Consider the following 20,090-nt stretch of genomic DNA (forward strand, 5'->3'; position numbering starts at 1 on the left):
TACTTGGCAAGTGTCAGAAGAGAATAAGAATAACACATTACCTGGCTGATCACATCTGTGTATAGTAATGAGATCATCTTTCCATCTCTCCTTCTACACACATCTAAACATACAGTTTGTATGACATGTTCTTAATTTTAAATCTACGTTGATGTCAAATACCTTAGCCATTACAATTGGACAGTGTATCCCCTTGTCAATGCTAAGTACTGTATCTCAGAAGTCGTTTGTGTGACCATAGAAAGGCACAAAGCAGCAGGCTGAGTATTTTTATGCATGTTACAGAAATCCCAGGTGACTTCTGATAGCCGTAATGATTTACAGTAGATGCTGTGTTCTTCCTTATAACGCACAAGATTTCCTAGTGAACACTGACGTGATGAGAAATCACCATTTATAAGCAGTGACATCAGAACTCATAATGTATACCGGACTTTTTGCATATATTGTCCATTGAGTGTTATAACATTTATGTCTCTCTAAGCTAGGATTATGTTTAATAGGACATTTTCTGTATTATAGAAAAATAAAACAGATGTTCTGTGACCATTGAAACATATTCAAATGTGCAGTTTTGGTATAATGCACCTGTTCACCAACATTCCCAAATTAAAGAATAGATAATGGTATTATTGCAAATTGGGAAGAAGGGGGGGGGGGGGGGGGGAGACTTGTGGGGTTATCTGGTAATGTAAGTCTAAAGCGGGGTACTCACGGAGCGATAATCTAAGCAATCTGACTAGATTGCTTAGATTTTAAGCATGATCGCTCCGTGTGTACCCCCCACAGCGATAGCCGCGCATCGCTATCGCTGGTGAAGATTGGCCTGAATGCAGGCTCAATCTAGCAGGTCGCTCATTTCACCCGCTGGGAGAAATGAGCGTCCCACTCCGCACGCTCAGCAGACATCGCGCTGTCCTGAGCGGGGGGAGAGCTGTGTTCTGAGCAGTTTGCTCAGCACACATCTCTCCCCATATCTGCCCGTGAATACGGGCCTCAAGGGGCCTATGTATTCCTGATCACCTAACAGTAACTCACAGGGACAGCTGTAGCGAGTACCTTTGACCCTGTGTGTTACATTTAGGGGATCTCAGTGGAGACTTTCACATTTTTAAAAGATATTTCCTGGGAATATGAAACTGCGCATGTGCATCAGTTTCCAGAGCCGCATGGAGGCTGCTGATCGTAAGATCTCTCTCCTGTGAGAATGCCTCCATAGACATAAAGCAGTTTACGCCAACTGTGTAAATCAAGGGGGCCAAACATAGCAGTTAGACTGTAGTCCCCTTTGATAATAATGGGGTCAGCAGTGCTAACAAGCCTTCTGCAGGGGATATCTGTGAAATCTTCCATTATAGGTAATTGGGACTAATGGTTTCAGGTTGTAGAAGTGTTGATTCTTTGTGGTGTTGAGGGGTATTCAATTAGTGCCGTTTTTTCAACCAGTTGAAAAACGCCACTTTTCGCCCGTATTTAGGTTGAATTTACATTCGACCTATTCATTGCCCATGCCGTTTTTTTGACTGGTTGAAAAACCTGGCACTGGCAAAAAAAAAATGTGTATCTGCGAATTCGCCACCAATATTGCAATCATTTTCGCCCGTTTTTGTCGCAATTTTTGCCCATGCTGATCGACAAACAAACAAAAGTAAAACAGCATGGGCGAAAATGGAGTAAAAAAAGTGTGCAATTGAATACCCCCCTAAGTGTGCTAATCATCATTCTCTGTTTACTGTTTGGATGCCTGTGATAAGAATACCGGATGAGTAATAGTGTGATAGGATATGGATTCCAGACATTTTTATGTTACATATATCTTATATATACTGTGTATTTATGTATGTTTTATTTATATATATATATATATATATATATATATATATGTAGCCATGTTACTCTTTGCTGTGATGCGGCATGTTGCATCGTGCCTTGCTACTTGGTGTGCTGGGTTGTGACTATTCGCAGCCCAACATGCCACCTCGTGGCAAAGATGAGCATGACTATGCCTATGTATGTGTGTGTGTGTGTGTGTGTGTGTGTGTGTGTGTGTGTGTGTGTGTGTGTGTGTGTATAAATATATATATATATATATATATATATATATGTTTAAGCGACCAATTGTGTCATAATTAAAAAGATTAAGGTGTGCAGATACCTCACAGGTTCTATAAAAAGAAGAATATGGATATTCAATGTGAACTTTAACGAGGGATTTTATTTTACACAGAGTCTATAGCACATATTAAAATATAGTACACAAAAAATTTTGGGGGGGGGGGGGGGGGAGATAAAAAGTACAGATAAAAATAGAGCATAGGAGAGTCTTATCTAATTTAGCCGGGGGTCATAGAGGAAATGCTCAACGCGTTTTGTCCTTTAGACTTCTTGAAGAAGTCTATAGGACATAGGGGACAGCTGACGCCCGTAGAAATTGAGTCAGGAAAATAGATTAATAACAAGATAGATATATTCTCACAAGTGGCGCCACATCCTTTTATATACATATATATATATATATATATATGCTAAGGTCTATCCCATTTCCAGCATGTATACGTAGTGGGAGCAGGTGCACCCCTCCAACGGTGCCCATTGCTAGAGAATGGGACAGTCCCTGGCAGCAGAGGAGGAGGACCCGCCAGGCATAGGGAGGGTTGGCAGACCGGGACACAGCAGGGGGCGAAGAGGGACAGCAGCAGACAGAGTGGCTGAGAAGGAAATGTCCTGCTTATGTATTGGGTGTAATAATACAAATCGGTATCATTTATATATTATATACTCATCAGTCAATTTGTAATTATTATTATTATTATCTTTTATTTATATGGTACCACACTGGATCCGCAGTGCCAATTATACAGTACATAAACAAATAAGCAAAACAGGAAAACAGTGACTTACAGTTAAAAACAATAAAGTACAAGTACAGGGTATATAAACATATCTGCATCAGGAGACAACACAGAAATAAGTATTGGGGCGGGAGGAAACCAAGGGATTTGGTGCCTTCGAAGGGAGTATGGAATTGAAGATGGTTTAAGTAAGAGAAGGAAAAGCACATGAGGGAAGAAGGCCCTGCTTATGAGAGCTTACATTCTAAAGGCGAAGGGCAGACAGACAGAGGGGATACAGATGGGGTTGGCAGTAAGCGTGGAATAGGAGGTTAGGATGAGAGACGGCTGGGTTTGGTGAAGAAGTGGATCTTGAGAGCAAGTTTTGTAGAGAGGTGGAGAGTCTGAGGGGGAGAGAGAGAGAGAATTCCAGGGAAAGGGAGCAGCACTTGCAAAATCTTGGAGGTAGGAGTGGGAGGAATTAATCCGTAGACAGGAGAGGCATTGCTGGTCTTTCCGAGTTGTTCGCTCGGTAATTTTCTTCGCATCGCAGCAATTTTCCGCTATTTACGCATGCGCAATGTTCGCACTGCGACTGCGCCAAGTAAATTTGCTATGAAGATTGGTATTTTACTCATGGCATTAGAAGGTTTTTTCTTCGTTCTGGAGATCGGAGTGTGATTGACAGGAAGTGGGTGTTTCTGGGCGGAAACTGGCCGTTTTATGGGAGTGTTTGAAAAAACGCTACCGTTTCTGGGAAAAACGCGGGAGTGGCTGGAGAAACGGGGGAGTGCCTGGGCGAACGCTGGGTGTGTTTGTGACGTCAAACCAGGAACGACAAGCACTGAACTGATCGCACTGGAAGAGTAAGTATCGAGCTACTCAGAAACTGCACAGAGAAGTCTTTTCGCAATATTGCGAATCTTTCGTTCGCAATTTTGATAAGCTAAGATTCACTCCAAGTAGGCGGCGGCTTAGCGTGTGCAAAGCTGCTAAAAGCAGCTTGCGAGTGAACGTCTCGGAATGAGGGCCATTGTGTATTAGCAGAGTGAAGAGAACAGGTGGGATTGTAAAGGGAGATAAGGTCAGAGATTTAAACGGGAGAGGAGTGGTTGAGGACTCTGTAAGTGAGTGTGAGAAGCTTGAGTTGAATTCTGAAAGGGAAGGGGAGCCAGTGAAGGGCTTGTAAGGGAGGGAATGTGTGACATACTACATGTCACGATCCGGGTACTGAGACACCGCTTTCTACCTGTTAGGTGCCTCCTGAGGTTGGCTCAGCGACCCAGGGCCCAGTTATATCTATTGCCTGCAGCGCTGGTTTCAGTGGCTGCCTCAGTATATGTACTCACGGAGGTGGGGCGCTCTCAGCCCCGTCGCGGCCGTCTCTGCCGCACCTGTGGTCCACTGCTGGATGCGCGTCCTTGTGTGCCTCGGCCGCTGCTTCCATCTCTGCGGCCGTGGTGCACGCTTGAGCACGTGGAGTCTCTAGTGCTGCGGCCTCCGCCGCCATTGTTGTTTGCACATGTTTCGCAGTGCTTAGTTCCCCTGCAGATTCTGTCAATGGGCGCAGCCATCTTGGACTCCAATCACATGTTATCATTTCACCTATCCATAGTGCAGCTGGAGCCAGGGAGTAATTGCCAGCCAATCCCTGCTGTCCAGCAGGTATAAATATCCTGTCCCAGCACCCAAAAGGTTGTCAGTGCTTCAATTGTCCCTCCAGTGTTTCAAGTGTGCAGTTCTCTGTGGATTCTCCTGTGGACTTCTCCTGCATTACAGCCTGACTCCCTGGTGATTCCCCTCTGTGGTGCAGTTCCAGTTTTCCTGTGTCCAAGCCCTGTGGTGCAACCTGTTTCCTTTACTCCCGCACCCAGTGCTAATAGTATGTGATACTCTGGCTTCCCAACAGCCACTCTCCAGCTTCACTTCCAGTGTTCCTGCGAACCCCAGCTTCATCTACAGTGTTCCTGCAAACCCCAGCATCACCTACAGTGTTTCTGCGAACCCTAGCCCCATCAACAGTGTTCCTACTAACCCCAGCTTCATCTTTTGTTTCCCTGCGCACCCCAGCTTCATTTATTGTTTATCCACGAACTCTATTATTATTTACAGTTTCACTTACTGTCCCCAGCATTACGTTTTACCTCACCTAAGTTCCCAAGTATTATACAGAACTTTTAGTTACTTTCTGGATTACTGGTCATAACCAGTTGTGCTCCCAATATTTACCTGTGACATTTATTTTCTCATTGCACCTTATATTATTATTATTATTATTACATTTTATTTATAGGGCGCCACAAGTGTTTCGCAGCGCCGTACAAAGGACAGTACAGGGAGACAAAACTTAGCATAACAGTAAATAAATAACAAAAATGGAGTGCAGGTAACAAAGAGCAACACAGTTCTCAAAACATAATACAGCTTAGATGTAAGTAGCGAAGGAGTAATCATTGTACTACTTGGGGCTGGCGGCCATAGATAGAGATGAGCCTTTACCAGCAGGAGAGAAAGCAGGTAAAGATGGTCGCTGAGTGAAATGTGTCAAGAAGAGGGTTTAGACAAGAGGAAAGAGGGCCCTGCTCTGAAGAGCTAACAATCTATATGACTTTTTATTTAATAAAAACCCTCCAAGACATTCCCAGTTGTCGTGGTCACGCCTTCGGGCATTTACTGCTACTGTCTTAAACGCATGCCTAGGAGTCAACTTTCTCCTCCTAAGTTCCGGTATCCGTCAGCCCCTACAACTGAGGCTTCCAGCTACCGGCACCAGCCCTCAGTTGTGACAGTAAGCACTGACCCAATGGTCCAAGGGACCAGGCCGATGCAAGAACTGGCAGCCCGTCTCGAACATCAGGAGGCTGCACAAGGCCATATTATTAGATGTCTCCAGGACCTCTCCTCCCGACTGGATGAAATTCAAGTTACCCTCCGTGGGTCAGAGGCATCCAGTATGCCGACAGTAGTAGCTCCAGTGGTATCCCCACCCACTATACCCATTTCTCCTTCACGTCTCCACTTGCCGACACCTGCCAAATATGATGGATCCCCAAAAGCCTGCAGGGGTTTCCTAAACCAGTGTGAGATCCACTTTGAGTTACAGCCCAGCAGTTTTCCTACAGACTGCGCTAAAGTGGTGTACATCATCTCTCTACTCAGTGGCTCCGCCCTTGACTAGGCATCACCCCTATGGGAAAAATCAGATATCCTGCTGTCATCCTACTCTGACTTTGTGGCAACATTCAGACGTATTTTTGATGAGCCAGGTCGAATGTCGTCAGCTTCTTCTGAGATCCTTTGGCTTCGTCAGGGGACTCGAACTGTCGGCCAGTATTTAGTACAATTCCAGACGCTAGCATCTGAAGTCTCTTGGAATGAGGAAGCCCTCTATGCAGCTTTCTGGCAAGGCCTGTCTGAACGTATCAAAGATGAGCTCGCCACTAGAGACTTACCCTCGAAATTAAATGAGCTCATATCACTCTGCACTAAAGTTGACCTATGGTTCCGCGAAAGGGCAATAAAGCGAGGCAGGTCCTCAGTTCATAAGACTCCTTCTGCTCCGCCTCCTCGTCTGCCGTCTCCATCTAAAGATGAACCTATGCAGATAGGTCATTCGCGACTGTCTCCTGCAGAGCGCAGAAGACGTCAATCCAACCACCGGTGCCTATATTTTGCTGCACCTTCCCACCTCATTAATGCCTGTCCCGAGCGTCCGGGAAACTCCAAATCCTAGCCCGCCAAGGAGAGGGTCGGCTAGGAGTAATGCATCCCTCTCCATGTTCAAGTGACTGTAACCTCTCAGCTTCCCTTCAGGTGGCTCAGCGTACCAAAAATCTTATTGGATTCTGGAGCAGACTGATATTTTATTACGGAGAAGTTCGTTAAGCAGTGGTCTCTACCCACTGAGAGACTGTCGTCACCTATTTCTTTAACTGCTGTGGACGGCAGTAGGATTCCTGATGCGGTGATTACCTCTTAAGACCTTACCTATCCGTCTGAAGGTAGGGGTCCTGCACACAGAGTTAATTTCCTTCCTGGTAATCCCAAAGGCCACTCATCCCGTGGTTCTAGGCCTCCCATGGCTTCGTCTGCATAATCCCCAAGTTGATTGGAAGACGACCCATATCCTGGCGTGGAGTCCTTCCTGTTCAAAGACATGTCTACAGAAAGTGATTCCAGTTTGCAAATCCTCCTCTAAGTCTTCTGATGTTCCACCTTCTCCTTATCAAGACTTCACCAATGTTTTCAGCAAGTCTTCAGCCGATATTCTTCCTCCCCATAGAGAATGGGATTGTTCTATCAATCTCATTCCAGGGAAAACTCCTCCCAGTGGACGCACGTATCCATTATCGTTGCCTGAGACCCATTCCATGGAAGAGTATATCAAGGAAAATCTGGCTAAAGGATTCATTTAGCCTACATCTTTTCCAGCTGGCGAAGGTTTCTTCGTCGTAAAGAAGAAAGATGTTGGCCTGCGTCCTTGTATAGACTACTGGGGCCTGAATGACATTACAGTGAAAAATCGTTACCCTCTGCCGCTTATCACCGAGCTGTTTGACCGCGTCAGTGGAGCTACTATTTTTATGAAGTTAGATCTGAGGGATGCTTATAATCTCATCCGAATCCGAAAAGGAGACGAGTGGAAGACCGCTTTTAACACCCGTGACGGACATTACGAGTACCTCGTCATGCCTTTCGGTCTCAGCAATGCTCCAGCGGTATTCCAACACTTTGTGAATGAAATCTTTAGAGACATCCTGTATCGTCATGTTGTGGTTTATCTCGATGATATCCTTATCTTTGCAAATGATCTGGAGGAACATCGGTTCTGGGTGAAAGAGGTCCTGTCCCGTCTCCGTACTAATCATCTATATTGCAAACTGGAAAAGTGCGTCTTTGAAGTTAAATCCATCCCATTCCTGGGGTATATTTTATCCGGTTCCAGTTTGGAGATGGACCCCGAGAAACTTCAAACGATCCAAGATTGGCCAATTCCTTTAACCCTCAAGGGCATCCAGAGTTTCCTAGGGTTTGCCAATTACTACAGGAAATTTATTGACTTTTCCACCGTTGTAGCGCCAATTACGGCTCTTACCAAAAAAGGTGTCAATCCTTTCAAATGGCCAGAAGAAGCTTTCCAAGCCTTTCATTTGTTGAAACAAAGATTCATCTCGGCTCCGGTTTTGAAACAGCCAGACACCAGCTCGTTTTTTATTCTCGAGGTGGACGCATCTTCTGTTGGAGTGGGGGCAGTACTGTCTCAAAGAGCTAATGATGGTCATTTACATCCGTGTGGCTTCTTCTCATGAAAGTTCTCTCCTGCCGAACGGAATTACGCCATCGGCGACCAAGAACTTTTGGCGATTAAGCTCGCTTTGCAAGAGTGGAGGTACTTATTAGAAGGAGCTTCTCATGTCATCACCATTATGACGGATCACAAGAACCTCCTATACCTAAAAGACGCTCAGTGTCTTAACCCTCGCCAAGCCAGGTGGGCACTTTTCTACTCCAGATTTGACTTCAAGTTGCAGTTTTGTCCAGGGTCACAGAAACGTAAGGCCGATGCCCTTTCCCGCTCCTGGGAGCAAGAAAATGAGCCTGAGTCTACTGACAAGCATTATATTATTGATCGAGTGGCGTTCTCCGCAGTGAGGATGGACTCTATGCCCCCGCCAGGGAAAAGTTTCGTGAAGCCGTCTCTCAGAAGGAAGCTCTTGCATTGAGCACATTCCTCTCAGTTTGCCGGGCACGCGAGCATACGCAAGACCTTAGAAATTGTTTCCAGATCATACTGGTGGCCGACCCTAAAGAAGGACATTGCTGAATTTGTGGCCTCCTGCCCAAAATGTGCCCAACACAAAGTACCCCGCCAGTCACCCGCTGGGCAACTGGTTCCTTTGTCTGTTCCTCATCGTCCGTGGACTCATCTCTCGATGGATTTAGTCACGGATCTCCCTGTATGTAATAAATTCAATACCATTTGGGGGGTAGTTGACCGGTTCACCAAGATGGCTCATTTAATCCCTCTCACCAGTCTTCCGTCAGCTTCCAAGTTGGCAAAAAATTTCATTCAAGAGATCTTCAGATTGCATGGTCTGCCTGCAGAGATAATTTCCGATACAAGTGTTCAGTTTGTGGCCAAGTTCTGGCGAAGTGCTCCAAGTCAAGCTGAATTCTCTACAGCCTATCACCCTCAAACCAACGGGCAAACTGAGAGGGTGAATCAGGACTTGGAGGCCTTCCTTCGCATGTATGTATCCTCGTCCCAGGATGACTGGGTTCAGCTTCTCCCTTGGGCTGAGTTCTGCCACAACAATCAGTACCATTCTTCATCTTCCTCCACGCCATTCTTCACCAACTATGGGTTCCACCCAAAATTTCCTGAGTTCCAGCCGCTTCCAGCAACCTTGGTGCCTGCAGCTGACATCACGATTCGACAGTTTTCAAATAACTAGAAGAATGTTCGTGCAGCCCTTTTGAAAGCATCCTCCAGGTACAAGAGATTTGCAGATAAGAAGCGTAGGGCAATTCCTGCCCTTAAGGTTGGTGACCGCGTTTTGTTTTCCACGAAGAATTTACGACTGAAGGTTCCGAGTATGAAATTTGCTCCCCGCTATATCAGTCCTTTCTCGATTGAGGAAGTTGTTAACCCAGTGGCTTACAAACTTCAGCTACCTCCGTTCTTGAAAGTTCCCAAGACATTCTATGTTTCTCTCCTCAAGCCAGTGATTTTGAATCGCTTCCATTCTGCGTTACCCTCTGCTCCCAAGGTCCAGACTCAACAGGGTGTTGAGTACGAAGTCGCTAAGATACTGGATTCTCGTATTAGATACGGTCATCTCCAGTATCTGATAGATTGGAAGGGCTATGGCCCTGAAGAACGTTCCTGGACAAACGCTTCCGATGTTCATGCTCCTAAGTTGGTCCAAAAATTTCACTCCGAGTTCCCACGTAAGCCTAAGAAGTGTCCTGGGGCCATTCCTAAAGGGGAGGGGTGCTGTCACGATCCAGGTACTGAGACAACACTTTCTACCTGTTAGATGCCTCCTGAGGTTGGCCGTGCCTTAGTTATATCTATTGCCTGCAGCGCTGGTTTCAGCGGCCGCCTCAGTGTATGTACTCACGGAGGTGCGGCGCTCTCAGCCCCGTCGCGTCCGTCCCTTCCGCGCCTGTGGTCCACTGCTGGATGCACGTCCTTGTGTGCCTCGGCCGCTGCTTCCATCTCTGCGACCGCGGTGCACGGTTGGGCGCGTGGAGTCTCTAGTGCTGCGGCCTCCGCCGCCATTGTTGTTTGCACATGTTTCCCAGTGCTTAGTTCCCCTTCAGATTCTGTCAATGGGCGCAGCCATCTTGGACTCCAATCACATGTTATCATTTCACCTATCCATAGTGCAGCTGGAGCCAGGGAGTAACTGCCAGCCAATCCCTGCTGTCCAGCAGGTATAAATATCCTGTCCCAGCACCGAGAAGGCTGTCAGTGCTTCAATTGTCCCTCCAGTGTTTCAAGTGTGCAGTTCTCTGGATTCTCCTGTGGACTTCTCCTGCATTACAGCCTGACTCCCTGGTGATTCCCCTCTGCAGTGCAGTTCCAGTTTTCCTGTGTCCAAGCCCTGTGGTGCAACCTGTTTCCTTTACTCCCGCACCCAGTGCTAATAGTATGCGATACTCTGGCTTCCCAACAGCCACTTTCCAGCTTCACTTCCAGTGTTCCTGCGAACCCCAGCTTCATCTACAGTGTTCCTGCGAACCCCACCTTCATCTACAGTGTTCCTGCGAACCCCAGGTTCACCTACAGTGTTTCTGCGACCCCTAGCCCCATTGACAGTGTTCCTACGAACCCCAGCTTCATCTTTTGTTTCCCTGCACACCCCAGCTTCATTTATTGTTTATCCACGAACTCTACTATTATTTACAGTTTCACTTGCCGTCCCCAGCATCACGTTTTACCTTACCTGGGTTCCCAAGTATTATACAGAACTTTTAGTTACTTTCTGGATTACTGGTCATAACCAGTTGTGCTCCCAATATTTACCTGTGACATTTATTTTCTCATTGCACCTTATATGACTTTTTATTTAATAAAAACCCTCAAAGACATTCCCAGTTGTCGTGGTCACGCCTTGGGGCATTTACTGCTACTGTCTTAAACGCGTGTCTAGGAGTCCACTTTCTCCTCCTAAGTTCCGGTATCCGTCATCCCCTACAACTGAGGCTTCCAGCTACCGGCACCAGCCCTCAGTTGTGACAGTACATTTGGTGAGGATGATGAGCCGGGCTGCAGCATTAAGTATAGATTGGAGTGGAGAGAGGTATTTGTCAGGGATGCCACAGAGGAGGAGCTTACACTAGTCTAGTCTGGAGATGACCATTGAGTGGATGAGGGTCTTTGTGGTATCCTGGGTGAGAAAGGGTCTGATCCTGGAAATATTTTTGAGATGAAAATGATAGTTTGTGAGTCGAGGATTACTTCAAGACAGCGCACTTGGGGACTAGTGGAGATAGTAGTGACATCAATGATAATGACATTGTGAAGGTGAGGTTGTGCTGGAGGGTGGGAAAATGATCGGCTCAGTCTTAGACATGTTAAGTTTTAAGAAAGCATTGGCACCTCTAAGAGATAGCAGAGAGATGGAGATATGAGTGAAGAGAGCAGGGAAGAGGTCAGGGGAGGAAATGTAGATTTGAGTATCATTAGCACAGAGATGATATTGTAAATTAAACAAGATAATGGGCATACCTAAAGAGGACATATAGCGATAGAAAAAGAGGGGACCAAGAACAGAACCTTGGGGGATACCTACTGTTAGTGTAAGTATAGGGGGCATCATAAGAAGAGACAGAGAAGGAATGGTCAGATAGATAGGAGGACACCCACAGTGTCAAAAGCAGCTTATTTTCATTGGAGTGGAGAAGACAGAAGACAGACTGGAAAGGGTCAAGCAGTGAGCGGGAGGAAAGAAAGGCAGTAAGGCGGTTGTAGACAATACGCTGAAGGAGTTTGGAGGCAAAAGGGAGGAGAGACATGGATTGGTAGTAGGAGAGGATGTTTGGATCAAAGGTAGGTTTTTTTTAAGAAGAGGGTAGATGAGTTCATGCTTGAAGTCAGAATGAAAAGTGCCTGATGATGGAGAGATTGAGTCAGTGGGCAAGGAACAGGTAGAAGGAGACAGCGGAGGAGACGGGAGGGTATAGGGTCATGTGGAGGGAGGAGGAGGAATGGATGAGTGCCATGAGTTCCTCACCAGATACATGGGAGAAAGAGGTTAGAGTTTGTAAAAGGGATGGGAATGGGTGGCTGATGGTCTGGTGGGATGTGATGTCCTGACATATGAAGTCAATTTTGTATGTGAAGTAAGTGGCAAAGTTAAGAGCAGAGAGTGAGGAGAGGAAATGAGGTGGGGGTGGACAGAGGGAGGAGGTGACAGTAGAAAAAAGGCACAGAGGGTTTGAAGACTGGGAGGAGATGAGGTTCTTGAAATACGACTATTGAGTGAGGGAAAGGGCAGCACTGAATGAAGAAACCATACAGATGGAGCCACGCTAATCGTGGCTCCGTCTGTTCCAGGGCGCGCGCGCCTATCACAACGTCTAGTACGCATGTGCGTGTGAGACGCGCACGCGCCCCATTCACTTCAATGGGATCATCTCTGTGCACTCCCGTAGCCTGGCTAGACGCCGTGACTGCACGTTTGTGAAGGAGCCGTTTCAGATGAGCTCTGCTTCATCTGTAAGTTTGAAATGGAAGAAGTCTGCCTTAGAGCGTGATTTCCTCCACTGTCCCATTGCAGTTAGTGAGCATTTTTGCAGATATCTGGTGCATTTGGTGTGCTAGGGTTGAGGTGTTGATCTGCGAGAGTGAATAGTGGTCAGTGGAGTGACAGAGTCAAGAGCAGAAGTAAGGGTGCATTATACAGGGAAGTGTCATGTTCACGGCATGAAAGAGAGAGGAGAGAGAAGTAAAGTTTTTTGTATTGTAAGGACCAGGACTAATTATAGTCTAAAGTTTTAGTTGCCTTCCTGTAGATTATGTATCGTTTGCCTAAGAGAAAAATATACCTGTAACATTGATTAGTTTTTTTAGGGAATTTGAGTATTATATGGTTTATTTGTTATCTGGGTGTGTCGTTTGTCTTCTACAGAATATAAGAATAGATTATCTGTACACTGTAATTTGAACGATTTTAGGATTTGTATGGTGTTGTCTGTCTTTTCCATTAAGTTATATTTCAGAATTTCATGAGCGCTAATTCCAATTTTAAATGAAAGCTTATGACACATATGGCTGGGAAGTGGTTACAATATGGCTAGTCGGGAACCCGGCCGTCAGTATACCGACTGTGGGATCCGGACTAACACTGAAATGCAGACTCCAGAATCCGTCACCACAGAGTTTTCTCCCTCTATGGGTGTCCACAACACCCAGAGAGGGAGAATGTAACGTGTGGCAAGTGCAGCGAGCCCGCTTACTAGCGCTCGTCTCGCTGGCCGCATCCCAGTTGCCGGGATCCCGCTGTCGGTATTCTGAATGCCGGGATCCCAGCCGCCGGTATTACATACCGATCCCATACGGCTACATCCCTATTTATCCAAACACACCATCCAAACCAAACTTGCTATGGCAAACTCCTTTATCTTACTGTAAGAATGTTCCACAAAGGGGATATGGTATTTTAGAACGTAAACATGAAGTTGGGGTTGGACAATTTACTGGTTTCATAGTAATACTGCTTAAATACAGATCAATGGCAGGGTGGACGATTCTTATTGCATATGTGACTAATTTTTCTCGTACATGCATTTGTGAGTTGGCGACCCTTTTTTGGTCATTTTGCTGCTTTGGAGTGTTGAGCCATAATAAAAAAAAAAAAATGTCTTGTCATGTAGAGATGCGACTGTGTACGACTCTGCTTCTGCTTTGCCAGTACTAGCATACACTTTAATGCAGAGCAAATGCAGCCCAAAAATACACAACATATTTGCGGAGTGCAAATAGTCTTGCTTTCACCTCTGAATTGGCCACTACATTTGCTCTTCCAGAGTACAATCCCTTTATATATCTCCAGTAAAGACACTTTGTCGTCTCCTGTAGCGACTACGGCATTCAATTAGAATCTCTTATGTTACCTCAGGCCCTTGATGAAGGGTATAACCTTTGTTCTTTGCGCTCCTGTCATATTCGTTAGAACATTTCTAGAGCCATGAGGAGACTCTGCAATGCTGCAGTTCTCCGATCTTCAGATCTGGTCCACAGACATAGCATTCAGACACCACGAGAGCGCTTTAGGCCACCAGACAGGTACTATTAAATTGACAGATACACATTTACACATAATGTGTTGTTGACATACATGGTCAAGTCACATTCTTATGACAACCATCTAATGGCCAGAGTAACCGCTGCGTGCAGCACTTGACAGCAGAAAGATGGGCTGAACTGTTTTCGACACACGTTTGGTAATCCCCAGGTTCATTTTGACGGTGAGCTGCTCCACTGTAGCGTGTCGATCGGCTCTCACTTACCTTCGAAGCTAACGTTCACTCCACAGATCAATGGCTTATGGTGCTCCACAGTTTCCACGTCTGTTATTTGTAATGATGCCATTTGTCCAGTCACAATAGTCTGTTCACCACAGCAGCACGCGAGCAGTTCACAGACTGTGCTGTTTCAGAAATTCTGCCACCCATGGCCCGAAAGCCAATAATCATCCCATTTTGCAACTTGGATAAGTCTACCCTTTTACCCATGACAGCAACGAGTGATATGCGTGCAGACGGACTATCATACACTTTATATACCCACAAGGCAGCACACGACTCGTGACGTACTTCAAAGGCTATGCGCTGCAGATGTCAAATGTAGGAGGTGGTCATAATAATGTGACTCGACCATGTATTTGAACAACCTCACACATCGTGTGTGGGAAACGGGGATAAGAAAAGCTAAACTTTTCACCATCCTCCTAGAGTGCATTGATCAGCATGTGTTTAAATACACTGGCTCAGCAGCAAATTGTCTCTGCAGACGCATAAAGCTGAGCATCATTTATTTTATATTGATGGTTTTGTACCTTCACTTTACTAAAATCAGATAGTCCTACTTGTAGGATGTCCTCTTAGAGCAGGCTTCCCTTTGCAAAATCTGTACATATCGTAAGAGTTATATGGTCAAAGCGAGGTGAAGCCTATTATTATAGACAACCTACCTATTTTCACTTGTATGTAATAGTTTATCTAGCACTATCCAGGCATAATATACAGTTGTAGGCCTACTTCTGACTCCCTTTTTAAATTGGAACACTATTTGGATTAGATGAACTGTTTTTAAATGACAATATATGTATATATTCATATGTAGGCTAGACATGCCTTGCCCTAAAATTGACCCTTTGTGTAAAGTACCATGAGGTCCTACAACAACTCTAAACTTCACAAAACTCACCAGCAACATACATTGGTTATTATCACATATTCGTTTTCACAGCAATTGGAATAACGTAAGCTCTTGGTTAATCTCATTAAGATAATATCAGAATCGCACTGTGCTTGTGTATTGCTTTTATTGGCTAGTATTCCATCATGATTTAATGCTCTTCCAAATGATAGAACGCATTCTCACAAGCTAGGACCATGCCACACTGGCTCATACTCCATGTTTTTTTGCTCTGACTTCTGGCAACTCTTGTAACTTAAGAAAATAAAACCCATTTCTATGAAAGCATGTTTTGTCTTCCTTCCAATAACAACATTTTCCCACACCAAGTTGTTAAATGTTTGGAGGCGATAATAAATGAATCTCTTTTTACCTTCATTAACACCCTGAAAGAAATATTTTAATTCCTGGAAATATCAAACATGGCATTTATTTGTGCAGTGTTTTCATAATTATACTGCTGTCCTCCCCTTATTTTCATTGAAGTGTTGTTTCCCACTTAACGGATTTTGTAGTATTAAATATAAATCCGCTTTTTATTGATATCAGGATTCTGAAATAGCGCAGTGTTTGTGATGACCAACAAACCTTTTGATTGAAAAGAAGGAAGCAGCCTATGTAGACCTGTCACCTCCAAATAAAAATCTAAGTAATATTTAATTTCTGTCTATGAGTACAGGGTTGTTTATTAAACAAATAGTGCCTCTGGTCACTCCTTTGCCTAGACTACTACTGCCTGACGGTCACAGGCAAATATTGTATTTCCAATACATATGGCTGGCTGTTACGGGCTGATGCTGAGCATAAGCCTGTGTGCAAAGCATATATTGCATGAATGCACACTGCGCACACTCAGTTACATGCGGGTAATGCAGAGTCATATGAATTTTGATTACATGTACATTTGGGACCAAACTGGGTTTTTTGATGGGGAGTTTTTGGTAGGGTTGCGTTCATGCAAATGTGGTCTATGCACTTAAATGCTTACATGCCTGTTAAGAAGTGTAGGCCCTCATTCCGAGTTGATCGCTTGCTAGCTGCTTTTAGCAGCAGTGCAAACGCTGCCGACGCCCTCTGGGAGTGTATCTTAGCTTAGCAGAAGTGCGAACGAAAGGATCGCAGAACGGGGTTAAATTTTTTCAAGCTTTTTCAGAGTAGCTACAGACCTACTCCTACCTTGCGATCACTTCAGTCTGTTTAGTTCCTGTTTTGACGTCACAAACACGCCCTGCGTTCGGTCAGCCACTCCCCCGTTTCCCCAGGCTCGCCAGCGTTTTTCCCTGCCACGCCTGCGTTTTTCAGCACACACCCGGAAAACGATCAGTTACCTCCCAGAAACGCCCCATTCCTGTCAATCACTCACCGATCAGCAATGCGACTGAAAAGCGTCACTAGACCTTGTGTGAAACTGCATCGGCTTTTGTGAAAGTACTTAGCGTGTGCGCAGTGTGCACCATACGCATACGCAGAAGTGCCAGTTTTTTGCCTGATCGCTGCGCTGCGAACAACAGCAGCTAGCGATCAACTCGGAATGACCCCCCGTAGTGTACAATAGGTGATGATGAATATAGCAAACCAGTCGTATATGCTTCAGACACAGGTGAGATGCATGCAGCTCTGCATGTGGGAGATTTCATGCACTTTTTCTGTGCGCAAGCTTCTTATAGGAAATGCATGGTCGGTTTACATCCAATTCTGCATCAGCCCCATATTGTTTAGAGAAGAGTTTCCCAAACTGCACCTTTCAAAATCCGAGCTTTCCTCTTTCTTGCCTGGGGGGTCACGCTGTGCTGTGGTGCTTCTAGCACACTCTGGTCTATATCTACTACAGACCAGAGTGTGCTGGAAGCGCCAAAGCAGAGAGTGACACCCGAGTAACAAGAAGATTCCAGACGGGAAGTGGAGCCCTAAATACTCTATGTCAGATGAATGCTTATTTAACAAGGGATTATCAACCTTTAGGAGCAGATTTAATCAGGCACAAGTTGAACGGGATGCAGTTAATTTGCCGGCTGTCAGTATCTCGGTGGTCAGGATACCAACGCCAGAATCGCGACAGCCGACAATACTGACAGCCGGAATCCTGTTGCACAGAGTCTATTCCCACTTGTGGGCGTCCACAACACCCATAGCGGAGGAATAGAACCTGTGGCTAGCACAGCGAGCCTGCATGGGGACTCTTTGCGCTTGCCCTGCTGCCGGCATACTGGCGCCTGGGATGCCGCTGTTAGTATACGGACGGACAGCATCCCGGCCGCCGGAAAATCATACTGATTCCAGATGAACTGTGCAGTCTGTGCCTGTGGGCAAAGTGCTTAGGATGTGGTATAGAAGATCTACACTGTATAGATAGACAGTAATTAGGTCATCCCCATATGGCTGACATGCATTAGGTCAGCAGGTCAAAAGGTCACATGTAAAAGGTAGACAGTGGGTAAGGCAGACAGGGCCAGAAGGTTGACATGACAATGGTAGACACGGGTTTTGGTTTTTAGTTTTTTTGGGTGTAATTTTGTATGTTTAACAATATCTAAGCACAATTAGTGTGAATGTGTAAAATTGCGGTCTCGCCGCACTTTGGGCAAGGTGGCTCGCAGCGGTCGTCACAGGTTACTATTCTTTTTCATAATCCACATGGATAGTAAATGAAGCATAAATTGGAAAAACATGAAGAAACACCAAAAACTTGTGTTGCCCATTTGTGTGTTGACCATTGTCATGTCAACTTTTTGATTACGTCGACCTTTTGTACCTGTTGACCTTAAGCACTGTCTTAGTTTGACCATGTCGACTTTATGACCATGTCAACCTAATACTTGTCGACCATATGGGGTCGACCTGTTGACTGTTGACCTATACATTTTAACCCAAGTGCCTAGAACTATTTAATTACAGGCCTGTGATCAACCCCTGAGCAGCACTGAGGCACCAGTTAATGCTTACTTCTGCTCGCACCTCCGTTATTTACTCTTATCAGGGCTGCTCATGGGTTGATCATAAATCTGTAATTGAGGGGCTCAGTGGAGAAGAGTACTTTTTTACTTTTCAACTAAATATTAGTGATGAGCACCGGAAATTTTTCGGGTTTTGTGTTTTGGTTTTGGGTTCGGTTCCGCGGCCGTGTTTTGGGTTCGAACGCGTTTTGGCAAAACCTCACCGAATTTTTTTTGTCGGATTCGGGTTTGTTTTGGATTCGGGTGTTTTTTTCAAAAAACCCTAAAAAACAGCTTAAATCATAGAATTTGGGGGTCATTTTGATCCCAAAGTATTATTAACCTCAATAACCATAATTTACACTCATTTTCAGTCTATTCTGAACACCTCACACCTCACAATATTATTTTTAGTCCTAAAATTTGCACCGAGGTCGCTGGATGGCTAAGCTAAGCGACCCAAGTGGCCGACACAAACACCTGGCCCATCTAGGAGTGGCACTGCAGTGTCACGCAGGATGTCCCTTCCAAAAAACACTCCGCAAACAGCACATGACGCAAAGAAAAAAAGAGGCGCAATGAGGTAGCTGTGTGAGTAAGCTAAGCGACCCTAGTGGCCGACACAAACACCTGGCCCATCTAGGAGTGGCACTGCAGTGTCACGCAGGATGGCCCTTCCAAAAAACACTCCCCAAACAGCACATGATGCAAAGAAAAAAAGAGGCGCAATGAGGTAGCTGTGTGAGTAAGCTAAGCGACCCTAGTGGCCGACACAAACACCTGGCCCATCTAGGAGTGGCACTGCAGTGTCACGCAGGATGGCCCTTCCAAAAAACACTCCCCAAACAGCACATGACGCAAAGAAAAAAAGAGGCGCAATGAGGTAGCTGTGTGAGTAAGCTAAGCGACCCTAGTGGCCGACACAAACACCTGGCCCATCTAGGAGTGGCACTGCAGTGTCACGCAGGATAGCCCTTCCAAAAAACACTCCCCAAACAGCACATGACGCAAAGAAAAAAAGAGGCGCAATGAGGTAGCTGTGTGAGTAAGCTAAGCGACCCTAGTGGCCGACACAAACACCTGGCCCATCTAGGAGTGGCACTGCAGTGTCACGCAGGATGGCCCTTCCAAAAAACACTCCCCAAACAGCACATGACGCAAAGAAAAAAAGAGGCGCAATGAGGTAGCTGTGTGAGTAAGCTAAGCGACCCTAGTGGCCGACACAAACACCTGGCCCATCTAGGAGTGGCACTGCAGTGTCACGCAGGATGGCCCTTCCAAAAAACACTCCCCAAACAGCACATGACGCAAAGAAAAAAAGAGGCGCAATGAGGTAGCTGTGTGAGTAAGCTAAGCGACCCTAGTGGCCGACACAAACACCTGGCCCATCTAGGAGTGGCACTGCAGTGTCACGCAGGATGGCCCTTCCAAAAAACACTCCCCAAACAGCACATGACGCAAAGAAAAAAAGAGGCGCAATGAGGTAGCTGTGTGAGTAAGCTAAGCGACCCTAGTGGCCGACACAAACACCTGGCCCATCTAGGAGTGGCACTGCAGTGTCACGCAGGATGGCCCTTCCAAAAAACACTCCCCAAACAGCACATGACGCAAAGAAAAAAAGAGGCGCAATGAGGTAGCTGTGTGAGTAAGCTAAGCGACCCTAGTGGCCGACACAAACACCTGGCCCATCTAGGAGTGGCACTGCAGTATCACGCAGGATGGCCCTTCCAAAAAACACTCCCCAAACAGCACATGACGCAAAGAAAAATGAAAGAAAAAAGAGGTGCAAGATGGAATTGTCCTTGGGCCCTCCCACCCACCCTTATGTTGTATAAACAGGACATGCACACTTTAACCAACCCATCATTTCAGTGACAGGGTCTGCCACACGACTGT

The 20,090-nt window shown here is 45.8% G+C and overlaps 1 protein-coding gene across 2 annotated transcripts in view; it reads left to right on the forward strand.

Annotated features, from left to right (window-relative positions):
- The window catches only part of RHBDD1 (rhomboid domain containing 1), a 292,572-nt gene that overhangs the window by 235,685 nt on the left and 36,797 nt on the right, over positions 1–20,090 (forward strand). The gene's annotated exons all lie outside the window — the stretch shown is intronic.

The sequence above is a fragment of the Pseudophryne corroboree genome, chromosome 4, assembly GCF_028390025.1.
Source record: "Pseudophryne corroboree isolate aPseCor3 chromosome 4, aPseCor3.hap2, whole genome shotgun sequence".
NCBI lineage: Eukaryota > Metazoa > Chordata > Amphibia > Anura > Myobatrachidae > Pseudophryne > Pseudophryne corroboree.